The following is a 25,325-nucleotide window of genomic DNA, read 5'->3' as shown; positions in this document are numbered from 1 at the left end:
TGCTCCTGCTCCACACACCTGGTATGTAGTTTTATATACTCGTTGGCAGATTGCTCTGCCTCCTGAACTCTGATCCCCTAGTCCTGAGTAGCATTTGGTAGGTGAGAGTCTCTAGTTTTTAATTACATTAAAATCTAAAAAATTTATTTCTGGGACCTGGAGATATCTTATGAATAATAAGCCCACTCCACTATACACCCCTCCGCTGCGTATTAAACATACTCTACCACCCTGGAAGTTATGTATCAGGGCCCCTTCATTCAGCCCTATGCCCCCTTCTCCCACTTCATCTCCCACCATCTGTGCAGTAAAGGGGTAATTAGTGGATATTACTGATCCAGGCCCTACATGCTGAGCGGTTGATATAATACCCCCTACCACCTGCGGGACATCAAAGCTTCCCCCACCCCTACCGCTGGAGGATCGGTAGGTGCCCCAATACATTGCTATGCCCAGGGGTCTACACTGCTGTTGACGCCCCTGTATGTGTATATATATATATATATATATGTATATATATATATATTTTTTTTTATTATTATTATTATATATATACATTTGGTCTATCTATAATACTTTAATTGGCCCGGCATATACTGGGTCACCTAAGTGTCCATCTCTGTGCTTTGCTCCGCCCCTCTGGAAACCCCCTTCTGAAAATCCTGCGTTTGCCACTGACATGATCCCCGGCTAGCTCCCACGCCGCCGTGTCCTCCAGGCCACCTTAAGATGATGTCACATAGTGACTGGGGTGTGCGTCACTGGCATGCTCCAGGACACTGCCTCGTTGCTGGGCTGCACCTCAAGCTCAGGCATGGACGCCGGGCGTTACTATGGTAACGCAGGCTGTCAGTAGCAGGAGGCGGAAATGTATTGGCCGTAACTTCACTGCGGAGTACAGCGCATAATGTTAAGTCTGCCGTGGCAGAGATAGTCAAGGCGAAGGGGGAAATCGCCAGGGGCGGATTGGCCTACTGGGAAACCGGGCCATTTCCCTGGCAAGATTTTTTTTCGTCTGTTCAATTGAAATGGAGGTGTAAGGGGATCTCTTCATAAGTGTAAGTGCATAAGTTGCTGCCTGGGATGGAGTTTTGTGCCCCCCTCCCCCCATAAGTAAATATATTTTTTAAGGGGGCACAAAACTCTATCACAGGCAATTACACTTGTGAAGAGATCCCTTTCCATGTAGGGTTAACACCCGTCCGGGATTACTCCGGACAGTCCGGTAATTTATACTGGCGTCCGGAGTCCGGACGGGTGGCTTCCTCGGACTATACATAGTCTGGGAATGAGCCCCCTCTCTGCATGCCCTGGCCTTGTCACTTCCAATCCACACACAGGATTGGAAGGAACGCAGGCAGGGGGCGGCGCCGTGGGCCTGATTATTAACTCAGTCTCCCAGTTGGACACCCATGGGTGCTACCACCACAATCTTGTTGCACTGGTTGGATTGGACACCTCACGTTAGCATAATACGCCCATAATACGCCCATTGACCTCTGTAACCTTAATAATTTCCAATGACCCTGTCTATGAATCAACCAATCTACATACGTCCATTCTGTTACCTATGAGACTGTAAGCCATTCTCGCAAGTTCTGCTCCACCTAAGCTCAACCCATAAGGTGCAAATGTCTTGGCTGAGGAGCTGATATACAACCTATTAATTATATAGCAAAGCAGTGACATCACCTAGGCATGACGTTCTTTGTTTTATCTTATTGGTCAGTGTAATACCGTATAATGTTGTATGGCCAGTGCCCGCAGCCAGCTAGAAGGTGACCTGGGAACACGCTGGCAGGAATATGGGGCAAGGGTGAGACTTGTTGATGTTATATAACCACGGGGTGCTATGAAGGGTGACCTCGCCCTGGTATGCTGACCACTGCGGAACGCATATCGTGTAATGGGCATTGCGGTATATAGCGTAACATGTAATGGGCATAACGTGTTATGGGCATTATGGCATGTGGTATACTATGCAATGGGTGTGTGATGTGTAATTGGCATTACGGTGTCCGTGTTATCCCTATCTTAGAAACAATGTGGTATACTATGGCATTTTGTATACAATGTAATGGGTGTGTGACGAGTAATCGGCATTATGTTGAAAAATTTTGACGCGCGCATTGTCTGTTTTGTTCCTCTTTTGCAAAAACTTTTTCAGTCCTGGCATATCGTGTAATAGGCATTGCAGTGTATGGAGTAACATGTAATGGGCATCATGGTGTATGGCATATGTATAATGGACATCACAGATGTGTGTAGGGAAGCCAATCCCGGAGCATTTTTTCAATCCCGGATTTCGGGATTGAAAAATGCCCAATCCCGGGATTCCCGGGATCCCGGGATTGGCTTCCCTAATTTAAAAAACGCACCCTGGCCGCCCCACATATTTACTTACATGTGGGGTGGGGTGCAGTGCGGCCGGGTGTGTGGGTGGGCAGCCGGCCAGCCAGCCGGGTGTCTGTGGAGCCGGGCAGCCGGGAGTGTTGGCGGGCGTCAGGGGATCCGGCGGGTGGATGGGCAGGGAGCCGGCCGGGTGTATGGGCGGGGAGGCGGCCTGGAGGGTGGGTGGATGGGCGGGTAGCGGCTAGCGGGGCGGGCTTCTGGGGAGCCAGCCGGGTTGGTGGGCGGGGGCGAACGCATGCTGCACATAGCCACACTGGCTCTGTGCAGCTACTTGGCCTGTGCAGCGTGACCTCTGTACTCGTCACGCTGCGCAGGGATGCACTGCCGGGGAAGGGAGAAGCCGGGCAGCGCCTGGCCGGCATTAGACTGCTGGCCGGCATTAGACTGCGCATGGAAACTCCAATCCCGGGATTGAAATCACGGCGTTTTAGGGGCCAAATCCCGGGATCCCGCCGATTCCGATCCCGGGATTGGCCACCCGAAGTGTGTGCCATATGTATAATGGGCATCACGGTGTGAGGCATATGTATAATGAGCATCACAGTGTTTGGCATATATATATATATATATATATATATATATATATATATATTGGGCATCACGGTGTGCGGCATATGTATAATGGCATCACGGTGTGCGGCATATGTATATTGGGCATCACGGTGTGTGGCATATGTATAATGGGCATCACTGTCTCACCTCCCTGCATCCTCCACCACTTTGTGACTCCCCTCCCTGCATCCCCTGCCACTCTGCATTCCCCCTCCTACCCTGCATCCTCTGCCACCATGCCCCCCTCACACTCTGCGTCCTGTGCCACCCTGGGTAAGCCCTCACTCCCTTCGTTCTCAGCCACTCTGCATCTCCCCTCCCAGCATTCTACGCCACCATCCGTCCCCCCCTCCCTCCCTGCATCCTCTCCACCCTGCCACTCTACTGTGTTTGGAGACCCCCTGTCACCCCCCCCCCCCTGTCTCTATCTCCCTAGCCCCACAGGCCGCAGAATAAACGCTGTATGCGTGCACCTATTCTGCAGCCTGAGGGGCTGGAGACATAGCCAGCAGCTCAGAGAGCCACTAGCCATGCCCTCGCAGTGGCAAAAATTGGGCATGCCCTCGTTGAAATAGGCCACACCCCCATATTGATAGGTCACGTCCCCAAAAATGGTGCACGCCGCAGGCGCGCAACAACACCCCCCCCCCCATTAGGGCTGCTTCAAGATATTTCCCGGGCTGGTTTTAATTCCCAATCCGCCCCTGGGTCATGCTGTAGGCCAGTGGTTCCCAAACTTTTTTGGTTTAAGGCACCCTTTGGGTCTCCATGATTTCATCAAGGCACCCTTAAGCCGGGATTGGCAGTGTGCACAGGCACGGCACACCCGGGCTGGCTTCAGGCAGCTGCGCGCTCACACAGTGCGTCCATGTCACTGTCCTCGGCTCTCAGCAGAGCTGTTCCGCGGCATCATCAATGTGTGACTCCCTCTGTCATGGCCGCTGCCGGGGCGGACAAACACTGACACGGGCAAACGGCGGTATGGGCCTGTTGACCCTAATTTTGCCGCCCTTAATAGGTGCTTCACGGGCTGAGTGGCAAATCCGGCCCTGTCTATCACACCAACCTAATCCCTCACCATGCAGCCTGAGTATTATCACACTGACGCAATCCCTCAATGTGTAGCCTGCACTCTATTACACTGACACGCTCCCTCACCATGTGACCTGTGCTCTATCACCCTTGCCCCTCAGCCTGCGCTCTATCACAATGAAGCTCTCCCTTACCCCTCAGCCTGTGCTCTATCACACTGCTGCGCTCTCTCACCCCATGGCTTGCCACATAGGGCGGTATTCAATGAGGCTGATTCGCCATTTTTTTTTTGGCGATTTTGTGCTGTAAGGCGAATTTTTGACTAAAACGGTGAATCACCCTATTCAATGACCAGATGGCGAATACATTTCAAGTTTTTTTCGCCATGATTCACCGAGTAGCAATCGCTATCTTTTTATGGTGAAGTGGAATGTGAACTTTTAAAATAAAGTGTTTTGTTTTTTACATTTGGTGTAAAAAAATCAGGAATTTTATTCTGAGCAGGGGCATGCTATTATTATTCATGTGCTGTAAGCACATGAATATATATTTAATTTAAAAATATATATATTTTTTTTGACACAGACCAGCCAGCAGGGGGCCGGCAGCCGAGCCGCTCATTAGATATTCATATATTCACTGCACCCGCTCATTACATATGCATGATCGGGTGTAGTGAATATACCAGTCCCCTGCTGGCATACCCGTCCCCTGCTGGCACCCCCCCCCCCCCCCCACAAACGTTCTGGGGCAGGCAGGGAGACTTCCATCTCCCTGCCTGCCGCCGTCCTCGGGCTCCCTGCGGCATCGCCGCAGGAGTTAAAATTCGCCGGTCAGGGGAAGCGAGCCTGACTCGTTGAATATTGGAGCCGGCGAGGCTCTGGAACGCGGCGAGCAGTGGCGAATGTGCAGCGAATCCTAAACAGGATTCACTGCACATCGCCAAAATGCTCATTGAATACTGCCCATAGTCTGCGCTCTATCACACTGCCGCAATCCATCACCATGTGACCTGTGCTCTATCACACTGACGCTCTCCCTCAGCTTGCTGCTTTGGGCAACCTCAGATCGGCAGGCACTAGTTGGCTGTCCCTTTTGATTCCCCTTGTCGCTGGGAATGCAAGCCCCCCCTTCCTACTACTCCATTCACCTGATAACCAGCCCTCTCCCCCCTGCCACCAGCTGATTACACTCACATCTGCCCGCCCATTGATCTGTCCTTAGCGCATCGCATCCAGCACGCACAATACACAGACTGGCTCTCCACTGAGAAACGTGGCTGGCTGCCAGCAGGGTGCCTCATTAGTCACGTCAGCCGCGGCTCCCCTGTGACAGTGCTGCGGCACCCCATGGAGCCGCGGTGCACAGTTTGGGAACCACTGCTGTAGGCACACAGTGGAGATGGCACTGGAGAATCAGCATGGTATAGTGCTTAATAGACATGGATGGTGCAGGAGACACACAGAGGAGATGATGCAGGAGAGACACATATAGATCATGCTGTAGGCATACAGTGGAGATGGCACTGGAGAATCAGCATGGTATAGTGCTTGATAGACATAGATGGTGCAGGAGGCACACAGAGGAGATAATGCAGGAGGGACACATATAGATCATCCTGTAGACACACAGTGGAGATGGCACTGGAGAATCAGCATGGTACAGCACTGGAGGGACATGGATGGTGCAGGAGGCACGCAGAGGAGATGTTGCTGGAGAGACACGTATGAATCATGCCATAGCAACACAGTGGAGATGGCACTGGAGAATCGGCATTGTATAGTGCTGGAGAGACATGGATGGTGCAGGAGGCACACAGAGAAGGTGATGCAGGAGAGACATGTATGGATCATGCCGTAGGAACACAGCAGAGATGACACTGGAGAGTCAGCATGGTATAGCGCTGGAGGGACATGGAGGGTGAAGGAGGCACACAGAGGAGATGGTGCAGAATAGACACCTAGGGGGAAATTTACTAAAGGAAATTTGTAAAAAAAAAAAAAAGGGGTATTTGTATCCAGAAATACACTTATTTTTGATATTTACTATCCCGAAAATATGGCAATTCGTAGTCGTATTGATGTGCTATCAATACGAATACAAATTGCCGTATTTTCGGGATAGTAAATGTCAAAAATAAGTGTATTTCTGGATACAAATACACCTATTTTGGTACTTATGTAATATCTGGACTCCCGTTTTTCTTATGTGACCGCGTCCCCTCGCGGGGCTCGCTGCGCTCACCACGCTTCGGGCACGGTGGCTCGCTGCGCTCGCCACACTATATAGGATCAACTCCATGCGTAGTTGGATAGTAGGGGTATGAAAAAATGGGAGTCCAGATAATACATAAGTACCCCTATTTTTTTTACAAATTTAATTTAGTAAATTTCCCCCATACTGTATGGGTCATGCTTTAGGCACACAGTGGAGATGGCACTGGAGAATCAGCATGGTATAGTGCTTGATAGACATGGATGGTGCAGGAGACACACAGAGGAGATGATGCAGGAGAGACACATATAGATCATGCTATAGACACACAGTGGAGATGGCACTGGAGAATCAGCATGGTATAGTGCTGGAGAGACATGGATGGTGCAGGAGGCACACAGAGGAGATGATGCAGGAGAGACATGTATGGATTATGCCGTATGAACACAGCAGAGATGACATTGGAGAATCAGCATGGTATAGCACTGGAGGGACATGGATGGTGAAGGAGGTACACAGAAGACATGGTCCAGAAGACACACATACTGTATGGGTCATGCTGTAGGCATACAGTTTAGATAGCACTGGAGAATCAGCATGGTATAGTGCTTGATAGACATAGATGGTGCAGGAGGCACACAGAGGAGATGATGCTGGAGAGACACATATGGATCATGACATAGGACCAGAGTGGAGATGACACTAGAGAGTCAGCATGGTATAGCACTGGAAAGACATGGATGGTGCAAGAGGCACACAGAGGAGATGATGCAGGAGAGACAGTATGGATCATGCCATAGGAACATAGCACAGATGACACTGGATAATCAGCATGGTATAGCACTGGAGGGACATGGATGGTGCAGGAGGCACAAAGAGGGGATGGTGCAGAACAGACACATATGAGTCATGCTGTAGGCACACAGTGGAGATGGCACTGGAGAATCAGCATGGTATAGTGCTTAAAAGACATGGATGGTGCAGGAGGCACACAGAGGAGATGATGAAGGAGAGACACATATAGATCATGCTGTAGACACACAGTGGAGATGGCACTGGAGAATCAGCATGGTATAGTGCTGGAGAGACATGGATGTTGCAGGAGGCATAAAGAGGAAATGGTGAAAGAGAGACACATATGGATCATGCTGTAGGCACACAGTGGATATGGTGCAGGAGATACATTTATGGATCATGTCATAGTAACACAGTGGAGATGGCACTGGAGATCCAGCATGGTATAGTGCTGGAGAGACATGGAAGGTGCAGGAGGCACAAAGACGAAATGGTGAAGGAGAGACACATATGGATCATGCTGTAGGCACACACTGGAGATGGCTTTGGAGAATCAGCATGGTATAGCGCTGGAGGGACATGGATGCACCATGCTATAGGAGGCACACAGAGGAGACAATGCAGGAGAGACGCATATGGATCATTCTGTAGACACACAGTGGAGATGGCATTGGAGAATCAGCATGGTATAGTGCTGGAGAGACATGGATGGTGCAGGAGGCACACAGAGAAGATGATGCAGTAGAGACATGTATGGATCATGCCGTAGGAACACAGCAGAGATGACACTGGAGAATCAGCATGGTATAGCGCTGGAGGGACATGGATGGTGAAGGAGGCACACAGAGTAGATGGTGCAGAATAGACACATACTGTATGGGTCATGCTGTAGTCACACAGTGGAGATGGCACTGGAGAATCAGCATGGTATAGTGCTTGATAGACATAGATGGTGCAGGAGGCACACAGAGGAGATGATGCAGGAGAGACACATATAGATCATCATGTAGACACACAGTGGATATGGCACTGGAGAATCAGCATGGTACAGCACTGGAGGGACATGGATGGTGCAGGAGGCACGCAGAGGAGATGTTGCTGGAGAGACACGGATGGATCATGACATAAGAGATGGTACTAGAGAGTTAGCATGGAATAGCACTCGATAGACATGGATTGAGCAGGAGGCACACAGAGGAGCTTTTTCAGGAGAGACACGTATGGATCATGCCGTAGGAACACAGTGGGGACAGCACTGGAGAATCAGCATGGGATAGCGCTGGAGGGACATGGATGGTGCAAGAGGCACACAGAGGAGATGATGCAGGAGACACACATATGGATCATGCTGTAGACACAAAGTGGAGATAGCATTGGAGAATCAGAGCATGGTATAGCGCTGGAGGGACATGGGTGGTGCAGGAGGCACACAGCGGATATGGTGAAGGAGATACATGTATGGATCATGCCATAGTAACACAGTGGAGATGGCACTGGAGAATCAGCATGGTATAGTGCTGGAGAGACATGGATGGTGCAGGAGGCACAAAGAGGAAATAGTGAAGAAGAGACACATATGGATCATACTGTAGGCACACACTGGAAAATCAGCATGGTATAGTGCTGGAGAGACATTGATGGTGCAAAGAGGCACACAGAGGAGATGATGCAGGAGAGACAGTATGGATCATGCCATAGGAACATAGCGCAGATGACACTGGAGAATCAGCATTTTATAGCATTGGAGGGACATGGATGGTGCCGAAGGCACACAGAGGAGATGGCACTGGAGAATCAGCATGGTATAGTGCATGATAGACATGGATAGTGCAGAAGGCACACAGAGGAGATGATGCAGGAGAGACACATATAGATCATGCTGTAGACACAAAGTGGAGATGGCACTGGAGAATCAGCATGGTATAGTGCTGGAGAGACATGGATGGTGCAGGAGGCACACAGAGGAGTTGATGCAGGAGAGACACGTATGGATCATGCCAGAGGCAGAACTCTGGGAGGCAATGGAGTCATCTGCCGCCGGGCTCCTGCTCCCAAAGGGGCACCTCTCCCTGGAAGTTTAAATCAGTTATTTAAAAGCCAACGATATTGCTTTTGTGGCTGAGTTCTGAAATATATATACATGTTCCATCTATCTATCGATCCATCTATCTATATGCTGAACAGAATATAAATATTTTATATAAGGTTATATAGGGTTGTGTGTGTACGTATGTGTGTGTGTGTGGGGGGGGACCAATATATATCTTGCCTCCGGGCAACTGGAACGCACTTATGCCACTGGATCATGCTGTAGGAACACAGCGGAGATGACACTGGAGAATCAGCATGATATAGCACTGGCGAGACATGGATGGTGCAGGAGGCACACAGAGGAGATGGTGCAGAAGAGACACACATGGGTCATGCTGTAGGCACACAGTGGAGATGACACTGGAGAATAAGCATGGTATAGTGCTGGAGAGACATGGATGGTGCAGGAGGCACACAGAGGAGATGATGCAGGAGAGACACATACTGTATGGATCATGCTGTACGCACGCAGTGAAGAGAGCACTGGAGAATCAGCATGGTATAGCGCTGGAAAGACATGGATATTGCAGGAGGCACACATAGAAGATTGTGCAGGAGAGACACATATGGATCATGCTGTGGGCACACAGTGGAGATGGCACTGGCGAATCAGCATGGTACAGCACTGGAGAGATAAGGATGGTGCAAATGGTACAAAGAGGAAATGGTGCAGGAGAGACACATACTGTATGGATAATGCCGTCGGCACACAGTGGAGATGGCACTGGAGAATCAGCATGGTATAGCGCTGGAAAGACATGGATATTGCAGGAGGCACACATAGGAAATTGTGCAGGAGAGACACATATGGATCATGCTGTGGGCACACAGTGGAGATGGCACTGGGGAATCAGAATGGTATAGCACTGGAGAGATGTGGATGGTGCAAGAGGTACAAAGAGGAAATGGTGCAGGAGAGACACATATGGATAATGCCGTAGGCACACAATGGAGATGGCAATTGGGAATTAGCATGGTATATTGCTGGAGACAGTATATGAAGAAGAAGAAAAGAAATTGCGCTGTGGATGCACACCTAAGAAGATTAGGTCACCAGCAGTGGCAGCATTCTTGGGATTTCCCTGAACATCATCATCTGAGCCAAGATTGATCTATGCAGGACCTGAGTGTCCTGATTCTGCTTTATAACTAACATCTAATATGTGAGTGGGATATCAAGACAAATCCATATATTTTTGGTGTTTAAACCATCTGCACTATGTCTGTTCTGAGTTGTTTCAGATCAAATATCAGGAATCTGTGAACTTTATTACCAACTCAGAAGTTGTCTTAGTAAGAATTGGTTAATTATATATATGTGGGATCGCTCCGTGTGACATCTACCTTGTCTTTTCTGTCTATTCTAAAACTTTGGTTAAAATTTTTTTTGGTGTCATTAGAGCTGTACCCCACAAGGTGGCGCATTTAAGAGGTCTTTATATATTTGTTTGCTATTTTTTATAACTTGTCTATAAGGTAATTTCATTCAATTTCATTCACAAACAACTTTTCTCTAATCTTATACTATTTACTATGAATTAAAATTAGAATAAGAAGCACATTTAATATATTATATAAAGTCATTATATACACCAATCAAATATACACAGCACTGTCATAATTATCACAACCCCAATGGCATCATACACTTACTGTAGATAATAAATGTCACAACCTTCAGGGAACAGGTATAGAACCAGGGCTATTTTTCAGCAGGCTCCAGCAGGAACTGAGGCCCTTATTCTAGTTCTCTTTCTGACAAAATATTTCTTAGATGGACAAAACCATGTGCACTGCAAGTGAGGCAGGTGTAAAACCCCACCCAAATCTAATTATCTCTGCACAAGTAACACCTGCCTCACCTGCAGTGCACATGGTTTTGTCCATCTAAGAAATATTTTGTCAGAAAGAGTGAACTAAAATAAGGGCCTCAGTTCCTGCTGGAGCCTTCTGAAAAATATCCCTGTATAGAACCAATAATTTAACAACAAACACAGACTTCCAAAGCAATCAATGATCCATCAATAAAGGATATAAAATGAATAATCCATAGTAATCATGTCAAGAGATTACTTTATAGACAAGTTATAAAAAATAGAGAACATATTAAGTTTACATAATCATGATGTAACTATCCAGATTCCGGGGTTCAGAAAGGAACCAGTATAATACAAACCCAGCTTCACAAGATACATCTTGATAAATAAAGATTTGACCATTACACTGAAAATAAGGAATGAACTATGAAGCGCTATTTCATCACTGATAAAACGCAAGCTTCTAAGTATAGTTATACATATTAAAAGAACTAAAAATATAACGGGAATATACTCAATACATAGCTGGACACTTTCGGGTGCAGCAATGAAAAGCTGCGATTGGCCCAAATACACTATGTGACCGGCGAATGATGTCAGACGCTGGTCACATGCTCTGAGCACTGGAAGAAAGGGCAGAAGGAGCCTCAAAGAGAAATTAACTGTATTAGCACACACGCCAAAGCTCTGGGGTTAACAGTGCCTAGTAAAGGATCTCCCCTCCAAGGGAAGGAGAAACCTTAATTTAGCCATAAAACCTACCTAGAAAAAATAATTACTACTAATAAAGATAAAGGTTATTAAGGCTATAAAACATATGTAGGAGCATTATTACCTACCGACCACCAGAGGTCCGTAGATCACCACTAATACAAAATAGGAACCAGTTTCCCCTTATACAGTGGCAGACAGTAAATCAAAGACAGCGGGCGAGATTTATTGTGTTTACCGTTTTTGACAAAATGCGATTTAAACTCAAATCGCCGTGTATCGCCATTTTTTTTATCGCGAGACATGGATGGTTTCATGGATGGTGCAGGAGGCACACAGAGGAGATGATGCAGGAGAGACACATACTGTATGGATCATGCTGTACGCACGCAGTGAACAGAGCACTGGAGAATCAGCATGGTATAGCGCTGGAAAGACATGGATATTGCAGGAGGCACACATAGGAGATTGTGCAGGAGAGACACATATGGATCATGCTGTGGGCACACAGTGGAGATGGCACTGGCGAATCAGCATGGTACAGCACTGGAGAGATAAGGATGGTGCAAGAGGTACAAAGAGGAAATGGTGCAGGAGAGACAGATACTGTATGGATAATGCCGTCGGCACACAGTGGAGATGGCACTGGAGAATCAGCATGGTATAGCGCTGGAAAGACATGGATATTGCAGGAGGCACACATAGGAAATTGTGCAGGAGAGACAAATATGGATCATGCTGTGGGCACACAGTGAAGATGGCACTGGGGAATGAGAATGGTATAGCACTGGAGAGATGTGGATGGTGCAAGAGGTACAAAGAGGAAATGGTGCAGGAGAGACACATATGGATAATGCCGTAGGCACACAATGTAGATGGCACTGGGGAATTAGCATGGTATATTGCTGGAGACAATATATGAAGAAGAAGAAAAGAAATTGCGCTGTGGATGCACACCTAAGAAGATTAGGTCACCAGCAGTGGCAGCATTCTTGGGATTTCCCTGAACATCATCATCTGAGCCAAGATTGATCTATGCAGGACCTAAATGTCCCGATTCTGTATTATAACTAACATCTAATATGTGAGTGGGATATCAATACAAATCCATATATTTTTGGTGTTTAAACCGTCTGCACTATGTCTGTTCTGAGTTGTTTCAGATCAAATATCAGGACTCTGTGAACTTTATTACCAACTCAGAAGTTGTCTTAGTAAGAATTGGTTAATTATATATATGTGGGATCGCTCCGTGTGACATCTACCTTGTCTTTTCTGTCTATTCTAAAACTTTGGTGAAAGTTTTTTGGTGTCATTAGAGCTGTACCCCACAAGGTGGCGCATTTAAGAGGTCTTTATATATTTCTTTGCTATTTTTTATAACTTGTCTATAAGGTAATTTCATTCAATTTCATTCACAAACAACTTTTCTCTAATCTTATACTATTTACTATGAATTAAAATTAGAATAAGAAGCACATTTAATATATTATATAAAGTCATTATATACACCAATCAAATATACACAGCACTATCATAATTATCACAACCCCAATGGCATCATACACTTAGATAATAAATGTCACAACCTTTAGGGAACAGGTATAGAACCAGGGCTATTTTTCAGCAGGCTCCAGCAGGAACTGAGGCCCTTATTCTAGTTCTCTTTCTGACAAAATATTTCTTAGATGGACAAAACCATGTGCACTGCAAGTGAGGCAGGTGTAAAACCCCACCCAAATCTAATTATCTCTGCACAAGTAACACCTGCCTCACCTGCAGTGCACATGGTTTTGTCCATCTAAGAAATATTTTGTCAGAAAGAGTGAACTAAAATAAGGGCCTCAGTTCCTGCTGGAGCCTTCTGAAAAATATCCCTGTATAGAACCAATAATTCTTATTCTAATTTTAATTCGCCATTTTTTTTATCGCATTTTTCCTCAGAAATCGCGTATTGAATGGCTGGCGCAAAGCCGCCTGAAAAGTGCGATACATGGCGATAAGGTGCGAATTGAGTCGATGTAATACGCCATAAAAGTGCGATTTCCGGGTTCGGTCATGTGCGTATTTGCGGCCAATCGGAGTGCGATTTACACAAATACACCTGAACAGGCCATACAACATGCTAACCTATTGGACCACCTTAGTCCCTTGCAATACGCATTACACCCCCTATATAAAGGGGCGCAGACGCCATTTTACCCTTTGAAAGGGAGTAAGGCGTTTGAGATGGAGAGGAGAGGAGGAGGTTTTGTAAGGTGCAGAGGAGGCAGAGGGACAGCCAGCTTGGGCCCAAACACCCCAACCACTGGGAGAGGTAGGGGAGTGAGAGCCAGCACTGGCAGCATGCTCCCAGCAAGAGCTGCGCCAGGGAGAGGCCACATGGTGGAAGCTGAGCAGGTGGTTATGGAGGATGAGGAGGAAGCAGGCACAAGCCAGGTGTCCTCACAGGAGGAACAGAGTGCCAGGCACACAGAGGAGGAGCTGCAAGAGGGGGATTTCTCGGAGGTGGACTCGCCTGTGCAGGAGGCAGAGGAAGCTGAATTGGAGGTTCTGGGTGAAGAACCAGGACAGGAGGAGGAGGAGGAAGAGGGTGAGGCTGGAAATGTGGAGGAGGATGATGCAGCTCGTACAGCTAGTGGGAGGAAATTCAGGTTCTCATATGAGGAGAATATGGCCCTGGTGCGTGCACTCCTGCCCCTGTATGACCGCCTACTTGGTCCTCACCATCATCGCACAAGTGTGGCAAGGAAGAAGGGGATGTGGGACAGTATCACCTCTGCGGTAAATGCAGTTAGCCCACACAAGAGGAGTGTGCGCAACGTCAAAAAGCGTTACAATGACATCAAGCGCCTCCTCAAAGCAAAGCTTGCCCTGGAGAAGAAGGAGGCCTGTCGCACAGGAGGTGGCCCTAGGCAGGAGGTCCGCTTTAAGGCATATGAGAGGTTGCTACGCCGAATCATCCCACCGGAGGTGCTTCCCGGCATCTACATTGCCGACACAGACAGGCCCCCCACTCCACCGCCAACTGGTAAGTGTCCACACATGTCAATGTAACATTTTGCTATGTCCTGTGCGCATGCTATTATGCTGCTATGCTTTATGTCTCCAAAAGATTGCTGTGTGTGGAACTACATATCCCAGCAAAATCACATTTTGCTACCTTGCATTGCTAAATAATGGACTCTGTGTTAGGAGCTGCACGGGCAGCGCCTCCGCTCGCCCGGCAGTCTCCACTAGTTCCGTCCCAGCGGTTGCTGGGTTACCACGACGCCGTCGCGTCACCAGCCGGGAGCTTCCGGCGGACGGTGACGGGCGTCAGGCAGCCCGGATGCAACCCCTTCCTCCCCTGCCGCAGCGGTTGCCAAGGCGATGGGGGATGCCTGGCGGCCGCAGGGAGAAAGGGGTGGATACCACGCCGCACGCAGCGTCTGAATAGCGCTTGGCGCGCTATTTAAACTGCCTGGCCGGGACACTCAGACGCCGGCTATAGTTCTTGACCTGGTGTCTAGAGTGTTCCCGGTTCCAGGCTCCCACCCAGCGTTGGCTCTCGTTCCAGTGACCTGGTCCCAGCTGCTTCCAGGATTCTTGTCCTGCTCCTGCCTGCAGATCCTCCTGTTTCCAGATAAGTTGGGAGATTCCCACTCTTGGTCTCAGTACTACTATTTTCTTATTGTGTCATCATACTGTGTATTGTTACACCCGTCAGCAGTTCTTATTGTGTCAGCATACTGTGTATTGTTACACCCGTCAGCAGTTCTTATTGTGTCAGCATACTGTGTATTGTTACACCCGTCAGCAGTGCTTATTGTGTCAGCATACTGTGTATTGTTACACCCGTCAGCAGTTCTTATTGTGTCAGCACCTTGTGTATTGTTACACCTGTCAGTTTGGCTACTGTGTATTGTTTCATCCGCTGCCAACAGCGTTTGCCTAGGGGGTTCCAGCTTTGTGTGTTATCCACTAGCACCCTCCTCCGTAGGGCAGGGTAGTTCTCGCCTCTTGTTGTTAGTTAGCTTTCCCCTTGTTTACCTCGGGCCTTGGCGGCTGCGTTGTCACTAGTAAGACCAGGTGGCATCGGGGTGGGAGCCTGACTAACGGGCTCCCACGAACGCGGCTATTATTGGTGAAGGTTAGCTTAGCACGCATCCGCCAACTCCAAGAGGTGACAACGGAGTTAGGGTTGGCGAGATCTCCCGTGTCCCTAACATTATAGCCGGCCCATACTTCACCTAGCTTTCAGTCAGCTATCATGGATCCGGCCCAGCAGGCCGCTAGTCACGCTTTGGCGGGACAGATGCATACTCTGACACAAGAGCTCCAGAAATTGACTCTCCGGGTGAACTCAGAAGAGGAACGGGTGCAAGGGGTCTTATCCTCATCCAGAAACCCCGAACCCAAGTTGAGTCTCCCGGACCGGTTTTCCGGGGAGCGTTCCCAGTTTTTTAACTTTAGGGAATCTTGCAAGCTTTACTTTAAACTCCGCCCGGCCTCCTCCGGCTTGGAATCCCAGCGGGTGGGAATGGTTATCTCCTTGTTACAGGGGGACCCACAGACCTGGGCTTTCGGCCTTCCCGCAGGGTCTGAGGCCCTTACTTCTGTGAATGCTTTTTTTTCTGCCATGGGGTTACTTTACGACGACCCGGACCGTGCTGCCTCAGCCGAAGCCAACCTGAGGGCACTACGGCAGGGTCAGGGTAACGCAGAGGCTTATTGTACCCAATTTAGGAGGTGGGCCATTGATTCTGGTTGGAATGACCCAGCACTCCGCAGCCAGTTTAGAATTGGTCTTTCTGAAACGTTGAAAGATGCATTAGTTCACTACCCTACCCCGACCTCCCTTGATGAAATTATGGAATTAGCCATCAAGGTAGATCGGAGGTTCCGGGAACGCCAGAGGGAGAGGGAGTCCGGGATATTTCCCTCATCTTCACTAGGGGAAACCTCGGAGAGTGCTGGTGACGAACCCATGCAGATTGGGGCTACGCGTTTGTCAGCTGCAGAAAAAAATCGCAGGAGGCTGAAGGGTCTCTGCCTGTATTGTGGAGGCCAGGGTCACCGTGCGGTTGTCTGCCCGTTGAAGGCGGGAAAAGACAGGGCCTAAGTGTGGTTGGGGAAACTCACTTGGGCCTATCTTGTTTTTCTCCCCTAGACTCGATAATTATTCAGGTTTCTGTCTCCTGTAATAACTGTACCGTCGATACCACTGCCTTTGTTGATTGCGGCGCAGCCGGCAATTTTATTGACAAGAGTCTGCTTCATTCGTTGGGGCTCGAGCCCATTCCCTTGGTCAATTCTTTGTCGGTTTGTGGCCTTGATGGTCAGTCACTCTCCAACGGCAGTGTTACCGCATGCACTCCTTCTCTTCAGCTTTCGGTGGGGGCTCTTCATTCGGAAGAGATTTCCTATTTTTTGTTTCACTGTCCTCTCACGCCACTCGTCCTGGGGTTACCATGGCTTAGGAAGCACAATCCCAGTATTGATTGGACCACAGGAGAAATCACACGTTGGGGCCCCTCCTGTTCTAACCATTGTCTCTCCCTTCCTCTTGTTCTTCCTGTTTTGTCTCCCATACCTTTACCCTACAGAGACTTTGCCGATGTGTTTTCCAAGAAAGAAGCAGATACGTTGCCCCCTCACCGTCCCTTCGATTGTGCCATAGACCTAGTCCCCAATGCCAGATTGCCCAAGGGACGCCTTTATGCCCTCTCCGCACCTGAATCCCAGGCCATGGATTCATACATTAATGAGAGTCTTGAAAAAGGATTCATTCGTCCTTCTAAGTCTCCCGTAGGCGCAGGGTTTTTTTTTGTTGAAAAAAAAGATGGATCTTTACGTCCCTGTATAGACTTTCGGGCCTTGATCAAAATTACCATAAAAAAATCCTATCCGTTACCACTCATCTCTGTCTTGTTCGACCAAATCCGGGAGGCGGTAGTTTTTTCCAAGATCGACCTTAGAGGAGCATATAACCTCATCAGGATTAGAAAAGGTGATGAGTGGAAGACTGCCTTTAATACGCATTCAGGCCACTACGAGTACCTTGTAATGCCGTTTGGCTTGGCCAATGCTCCTGCAGTCTTTCAGGATTTTATCAATGAGGTTTTCCGGCCCTACCTGGGGGTATTTGCTGTGGTTTACTTAGACAACATTTTGATTTTTTCCAAGTCACTTCCTGAACATCGGCAACACGTCCGCTTGATCCTTCAGAAATTGCGTGAGAATCAACTATACGCCAAACTCGAAAAGTGCGAATTCGAAATCTCTCAAGTCTCATTTCTGGGTTATGTCATCTCTCCCAAGGGTTTTTCCATGGACCCCAGTAAGGTTCAGGCCATCATGGCCTGGGCTCGTCCTACCAACCTTAAGGCTATCCAGAGATTTTTAGGATTCTCTAATTATTATCGGAGATTCATCCGTTCGTTTTCTGACATTGTCGCCCCCATTGTAGAGTTGACTCGCAAAGGAGCCAATCCGGAAGTTTGGTCCCCACAGGCCATCGAATCCTTTCATAAGTTAAAGAAAGCCTTTTGCTCGGCTCCCGTCTTACATCACCCAGACCCCAGAGTTCCTTTTCTTGTGGAGGTTGACGCCTCGGATGTAGGGGCTGGAGCGGTCCTTTCCCAGAAGGACCTTCATGATCAGAAGATTCATCCTTGCGCTTTCTTCTCCCGCAAGTTCTCCACTGCCGAAAGGAACTATGATGTCGGGAATCGTGAATTGTTGGCCATTAAGTGGGCTTTCGAGGAGTGGCGTCATTGGCTTGAAGGGGCCAAACACATCATCACCGTGATCACTGACCACAAAAATTTAGCCTACATCGAGTCGGCTAAACGGCTTAACCCACGACAAGCTCGGTGGGCATTGTTCTTTACCAGGTTTCAGTTCATCATTACATTCAGACCCGGCCCCAAAAATGTCAAAGCTGATGCGTTATCTCGCAGTTTCCAGACTTGTCAGAGTGCTGAACCGGAGGATGCACCCATTGTCCCGTCTTCTGTCATTTTTGCAGGTCTGACTCAGGACTTGGCCTCCCGGGTTCTGGCTTCTCAGCCTTCAGCCCCTCAGGAAACTCCACATAATCGCCTGTTTGTCCCCAAACATCTTAGAAAATTGGAAAAAGGTAGGTTCAACCACCACCAGCGTAGGATAAATAAAATTATACTTCCCTTCTGTGGGTATCTTTCCTTCTCTATATACACTTGTATTGGTCGTACGTATCCTCTGCTCCACTTATATTCATTTATACATGAAAAAAGAGCATATATATAACATAGTGTATACTGTTTAATAAAGGGATATCACATACATATAAAAACATCAAAAACATCGATATAAAATTTGCACACAATAAAATTCTAAAGTGGCTAGTGCATAGGTTAAAGAACTTTGAGGTAGTTACCAGATGGCCAGTGAACCATAAATCAATATAGTTCAAAGTGAGCATGCAAGAATGATTCCACGATCGCCCGGGCACAATCAGGATCACACGCTGCTGCAGGATAACAGTCCCCCAGTCCAGTCCAATGCCTCTGCCCGCCGACGCGTTTCAGACTCGATCTGAGTCCTTTTTCAAGGCTTGTCCTTGTGTGCATATGTCCATTCTTTTTATGTGGTTCAAATCTCGCGGTGTCACGCGAAAAAACCGGCACTTCCGGGTTCGCGGCACCGCGATGACGCATGTGACAGCGTCTCCGTCATCGCGCCTAGCTACGCGAGGTCCCGATACTTCCGGGTTCGCGTGAGCGCACTGACGTCCATACTAGCGTCCGCGTCACTCCATGATGACGCTCCGATTGGCTCCCTTCATCTGCACTATTCTGGGCTTCTCCTGTACCCGATCATGTGATCACTGCCACTCTCACATGATCGGGAGCTGAAGCCCTTAATGCGTGACTTGCTTCCGCCCATACAAACTGTGGGCATACGCATTTTACCTTAGATAGGGGGAGATAAAAACGGAATAAATACATAATAAAATCACTATAGCAAAAGACATGATTAAGATATGTTGATAAAACCATTTATAAAAACCATTTTAACTCAAAGTCTGAGTTAATGCCGTTGGGTTTTAAAGTATTAAAATTGTAGATAGTTTGCATTTCTACTCTTGCCAGTTGGGCATCTGTGTCCCTACGGCGACAATGGCCTTCCACGTATTTAATTCCCAGGAATATCTTGATTTCATTAGGGGAACTATTGTGGTGTTTTTTAAAATGTAAAGGGAGGGAATGCGTTTCTATTCCCTTCTTGATATTCCTGATGTGCTCACTTAATCGGATCTTAAGTGGCCGGGATGTTCTGCCAATGTAAAATAAATTACATGTGCACCCAATGGTATATACCACGTTTTTGGTATTGCATGTGATAAATTCTCTAATTTGGTGTTCCTTTCCATTGATATTTATTTTTTCCACCTTTCTATCCCCCTTAATATTAATACATGCACAGCAGCTTCCACATCGATGAAACCCCTTGGTTCTTATTTGACGTCTCTCCAAGTTGGATGGATGCATACTTTTAGTCAAATGATTGCCCAAATTGGCCACCTTCCTGTATACAAAAGATGGTCTCTCAGGTAGGTCCATACCTATGATGGGGTCCCTTTTTAGTAAATTCCAATTCTTTTTGATAGAGTGTTCCAATTGCTTGTGTTGTTGGCTATAATTGGTAATAAAAGCATATTTCTTATTATCTACCTGGACTTGAGGTCCTTTGTTTTGGAGTAGGGCAGCCCGTTCAATTTTATCGACTTTTTCTCTCTCCTTATCGATAATCACTGGATCGTATCCACTTTCCTTGAATTTTTGAGCCATTACTGCAGTTTGCTCTTTGTAAATCTGGTCCTCCGTGCAGTTTCTTTTAATTCTTTTAAACTGTCCTTGTGGGATGCAGTCCAACCAGTTCTTGTGGTGGCAGCTTCCCACATGGATATAGCTCTGTGAGTCAGTTGGTTTGGTATATGTTTTGGTCTTCAAACCTCCGTTTTCCGAATAAACCCCATCATAGGTATGGACCTACCTGAGAGACCATCTTTTGTATACAGGAAGGTGGCCAATTTGGGCAATCATTTGACTAAAAGTATGCATCCATCCAACTTGGAGAGACGTCAAATAAGAACCAAGGGGTTTCATCGATGTGGAAGCTGCTGTGCATGTATTAATATTAAGGGGGATAGAAAGGTGGAAAAAATAAATATCAATGGAAAGGAACACCAAATTAGAGAATTTATCACATGCAATACCAAAAACGTGGTATATACCATTGGGTGCACATGTAATTTATTTTACATTGGCAGAACATCCCGGCCACTTAAGATCCGATTAAGTGAGCACATCAGGAATATCAAGAAGGGAATAGAAACGCATTCCCTCCCTTTACATTTTAAAAAACACCACAATAGTTCCCCTAATGATATCAAGATATTCCTGGGAATTAAATACGTGGAAGGCCATTGTCGCCGTAGGGACACAGATGCCCAACTGGCAAGAGTAGAAATGCAAACTATCTACAATTTTAATACTTTAAAACCCAACGGCATTAACTCAGACTTTGAGTTAAAATGGTTTTTATAAATGGTTTTATCAACATATCTTAATCATGTCTTTTGCTATAGTGATTTTATTATGTATTTATTCCGTTTTTATCTCCCCCTATCTAAGGTAAAATGCGTATGCCCACAGTTTGTATGGGCGGAAGCAAGTCACGCATTAAGGGCTTCAGCTCCCGATCATGTGAGAGTGGCAGTGATCACATGATCGGGTACAGGAGAAGCCCAGAATAGTGCAGATGAAGGGAGCCAATCGGAGCGTCATCATGGAGTGACGCGGACGCTAGTATGGACGTCAGTGCGCTCACGCGAACCCGGAAGTATCGGGACCTCGCGTAGCTAGGCGCGATGACGGAGACGCTGTCACATGCGTCATCGCGGTGCCGCGAACCCGGAAGTGCCGGTTTTTTCACGTGACACCGCGAGATTTGAACCACATAAAAAGAATGGACATATGCACACAAGGACAAGCCTTGAAAAAGGACTCAGATCGAGTCTGAAACGCGTCGGCGGGCAGAGGCATTGGACTGGACTGGGGGACTGTTATCCTGCAGCAGCGTGTGATCCTGATTGTGCCCGGGCGATCGTGGAATCATTCTTGCATGCTCACTTTGAACTATATTGATTTATGGTTCACTGGCCATCTGGTAACTACCTCAAAGTTCTTTAACCTATGCACTAGCCACTTTGGAATTTTATTGTGTGCAAATTTTATATCGATGTTTTTGATGTTTTTATATGTATGTGATATCCCTTTATTAAACAGTATACACTATGTTATATATATGCTCTTTTTTCATGTATAAATGAATATAAGTGGAGCAGAGGATACGTACGACCAATACAAGTGTATATAGAGAAGGAAAGATACCCACAGAAGGGAAGTATAATTTTATTTATCCTACGCTGGTGGTGGTTGAACCTACCTTTTTCTATTGCATACGTCTCCGGGTGTCTGAGAAACACCCTTAGGTGATACCCACCCTAGCATAAGGTGCGCACATACTATTTGCACTTACTTTCTTGTGATTGTATATTGTGTTTTTTTCTCGATAAAGTGCAAACTGTTAGTGCAGCAACATGTTCAAATATAAAGAGAATAGGAGAGCTATGTTTGAGAAACTCTTTAAAGATGGGGGGGAACGTATTGAACTCCTAGACGAGAGCCTTGAAGGAGTAATGAAAAAACTTGAACAAATCCTCCTTAAAGAAAACAGAATATGGTGGGAGACAGTCACTCTCGAACAGTATGTTGCCCACCAATTAATTCCAAGAGGCCTCAGAATCAAGAAAGAAGCTTCCTTTGACACCGCATCAGAAGATTTCCAAAATGAATGGGCAAAAATTACCAGAAATTGCTCATTTGAGCTCATGAATCTCATCATAGGAGAACGAAGGAAAGAACTTAACATCCTGGAAAAAGAGATAAAAAAATATAAAGATCTAGTGGTACCCTTCGAAAATATGCCTGAGTTCAAATTATTGGAAGCAAGGATAGAAAACAGTATTAAAAAGAATGAGAACGCCCTGCTAGATAAAAAGATGCGTAAACTCCTAAGGGACCAAAGAGAAAATCAAAATGATACCGATGACGAGGAAGGGGACGCATCAACCTCTGATATAGAACATGAGGTAACCTGTCCCCTCAATACACCCAAAACAAAAAAGAAAACAGTTAGATCCAGCCAGACTAAAGCTCATTATAATACTAACCAGAGAGAATATCCCCAAAGAGAAGTATACCAAACCAAAGTCCAATTTAAAAAGTTTAGAAGGGAAAGGAGATCCCCTATAGAGTATGATGCAAAACAAAATCAACGCAAAAATAATTTCAAGAGATACGAAAATTATGAGCATTTCAAAAATACAGATTACTTTAGCAAACAACAAACTAGGATAAGACCCCAAGACCAAAAAGACAGTCCTGTAGAGTGGAGACAACGAGGGGACAGATATCCTAGAAATCGGTATACACCACTTGCCCATGATAGAGATAATGCTCATTTTTTAGGGAAACGCCATACCTACCGTCCCAACTAAGGAATAGGACTAACAGAGGAAAACGAGGGGGTAAAATTAAACATCAAAAAAGAGACAGAAAAAGACCCAAAAAACCTCCAAAAAATAACCCTATTCCCAGCCCGGAAATTAGGCAACAAGTTAAAATCTTCAATATCAGCAAACACAATCTCACTATAGATGAGCAAGGTGTTCTACATAAAGGATTAAAATACGCCCCAACCACAGCACTAAATAAATTTAATACCTTTGTTGACATTAATAAATTTATACGGAAAATTTGTTTAAAAAAATTATTTAAGACAAATAATCTAGAGGATAGAGAGGAAATTCAAATGACCACACCCTTTAAACCTAAGTCGATATTTTTTCCCTCCCATGTCAAAGGAAATTGGGTGGAGTCCTTTAGCCAGCTAGTACAGGACGACGTCAAAAAGATGAATATTAAAAATAAGAAATCGAACCTGACAATCAATGAACAGAAAGCACTCAAGGATTTAAAAGGAAATAAGGAGATCACCATAAAACCCGCCGACAAAGGTGGGGGCGTGGTGGTCATGGATACGGTATGGTATGAAAATGAGGTCCTACGACAATTGGGGGACAAAGATACTTACCAGAAACTCAGATCCGACCCAACAAGGAAAATCATGGACAAACTCAAGATCATGCTGGACACTTACCAACAAAATGGCACTCTAACGGAGAAAGAATCCAAATTCCTGTGGACACCAGAACCAGTGATCCCCGTCATTTATGTGTTACCCAAGGTGCACAAGGATCCCCTGGCACCCCCTGGACGCCCAATCGTTGCAGGGATAGACTCGGTGACGTCCAATCTCTCCGAGTTTATTGACTATTACCTGCAACCTTTGGTATTGAGTAACCAATCACATCTGCGAGATACTAAAGATATCCTGCAGAAAATACCCAACTTAGAATGGGAAGATGGATACACACTTGTAACAGCAGATGTGAAGTCGTTATATACGATTATCAACCATCGGCAGGGAATTGACGCCATTTCAAGCACTTTATCCAACAGCACTTTAGAAACTAATCTTCAAGAATTTTTAATACAGGGCGTAACTTTTATCCTAGAGAATAACTATTTTATGTTCAAAGGTGACTTTTATATACAGCGGGTCGGGACAGCAATGGGCACCAGGTTCGCTCCAAGTTATGCGAACTTATTTATGGGCAAGTGGGAACGTGATTTTATATGGAGTAATAATCCGTTCGGAGCGAACCTGGTGTCCTGGACCCGATATATTGACGATGTACTGTTTTTATGGAGAGGAGAAAGATCACTTTTAAATGATTTCTGTTCTTATCTGAATACAAATAATTTTAATATCGAATTCACTTTTAATATTAGTGAGTCATGTGTTAATTTTTTAGATATTACTATTTATTCGGAAAACGGAGGTTTGAAGACCAAAACATATACCAAACCAACTGACTCACAGAGCTATATCCATGTGGGAAGCTGCCACCACAAGAACTGGTTGGACTGCATCCCACAAGGACAGTTTAAAAGAATTAAAAGAAACTGCACGGAGGACCAGATTTACAAAGAGCAAACTGCAGTAATGGCTCAAAAATTCAAGGAAAGTGGATACGATCCAGTGATTATCGATAAGGAGAGAGAAAAAGTCGATAAAATTGAACGGGCTGCCCTACTCCAAAACAAAGGACCTCAAGTCCAGGTAGATAATAAGAAATATGCTTTTATTACCAATTATAGCCAACAACACAAGCAATTGGAACACTCTATCAAAAAGAATTGGAATTTACTAAAAAGGGACCCCATCATAGGTATGGACCTACCTGAGAGACCATCTTTTGTATACAGGAAGGTGGCCAATTTGGGCAATCATTTGACTAAAAGTATGCATCCATCCAACTTGGAGAGACGTCAAATAAGAACCAAGGGGTTTCATCGATGTGGAAGCTGCTGTGCATGTATTAATATTAAGGGGGATAGAAAGGTGGAAAAAATAAATATCAATGGAAAGGAACACCAAATTAGAGAATTTATCACATGCAATACCAAAAACGTGGTATATACCATTGGGTGCACATGTAATTTATTTTACATTGGCAGAACATCCCGGCCACTTAAGATCCGA

This window comes from Crinia signifera, chromosome 12 (assembly GCF_055691185.1).
Source record: "Crinia signifera chromosome 12, ASM5569118v1, whole genome shotgun sequence".
Taxonomy (NCBI): domain Eukaryota; kingdom Metazoa; phylum Chordata; class Amphibia; order Anura; family Myobatrachidae; genus Crinia; species Crinia signifera.
The sequence above is the reverse complement of the archived record's forward strand: the minus strand, read 5'-3'. Positions refer to the sequence as shown.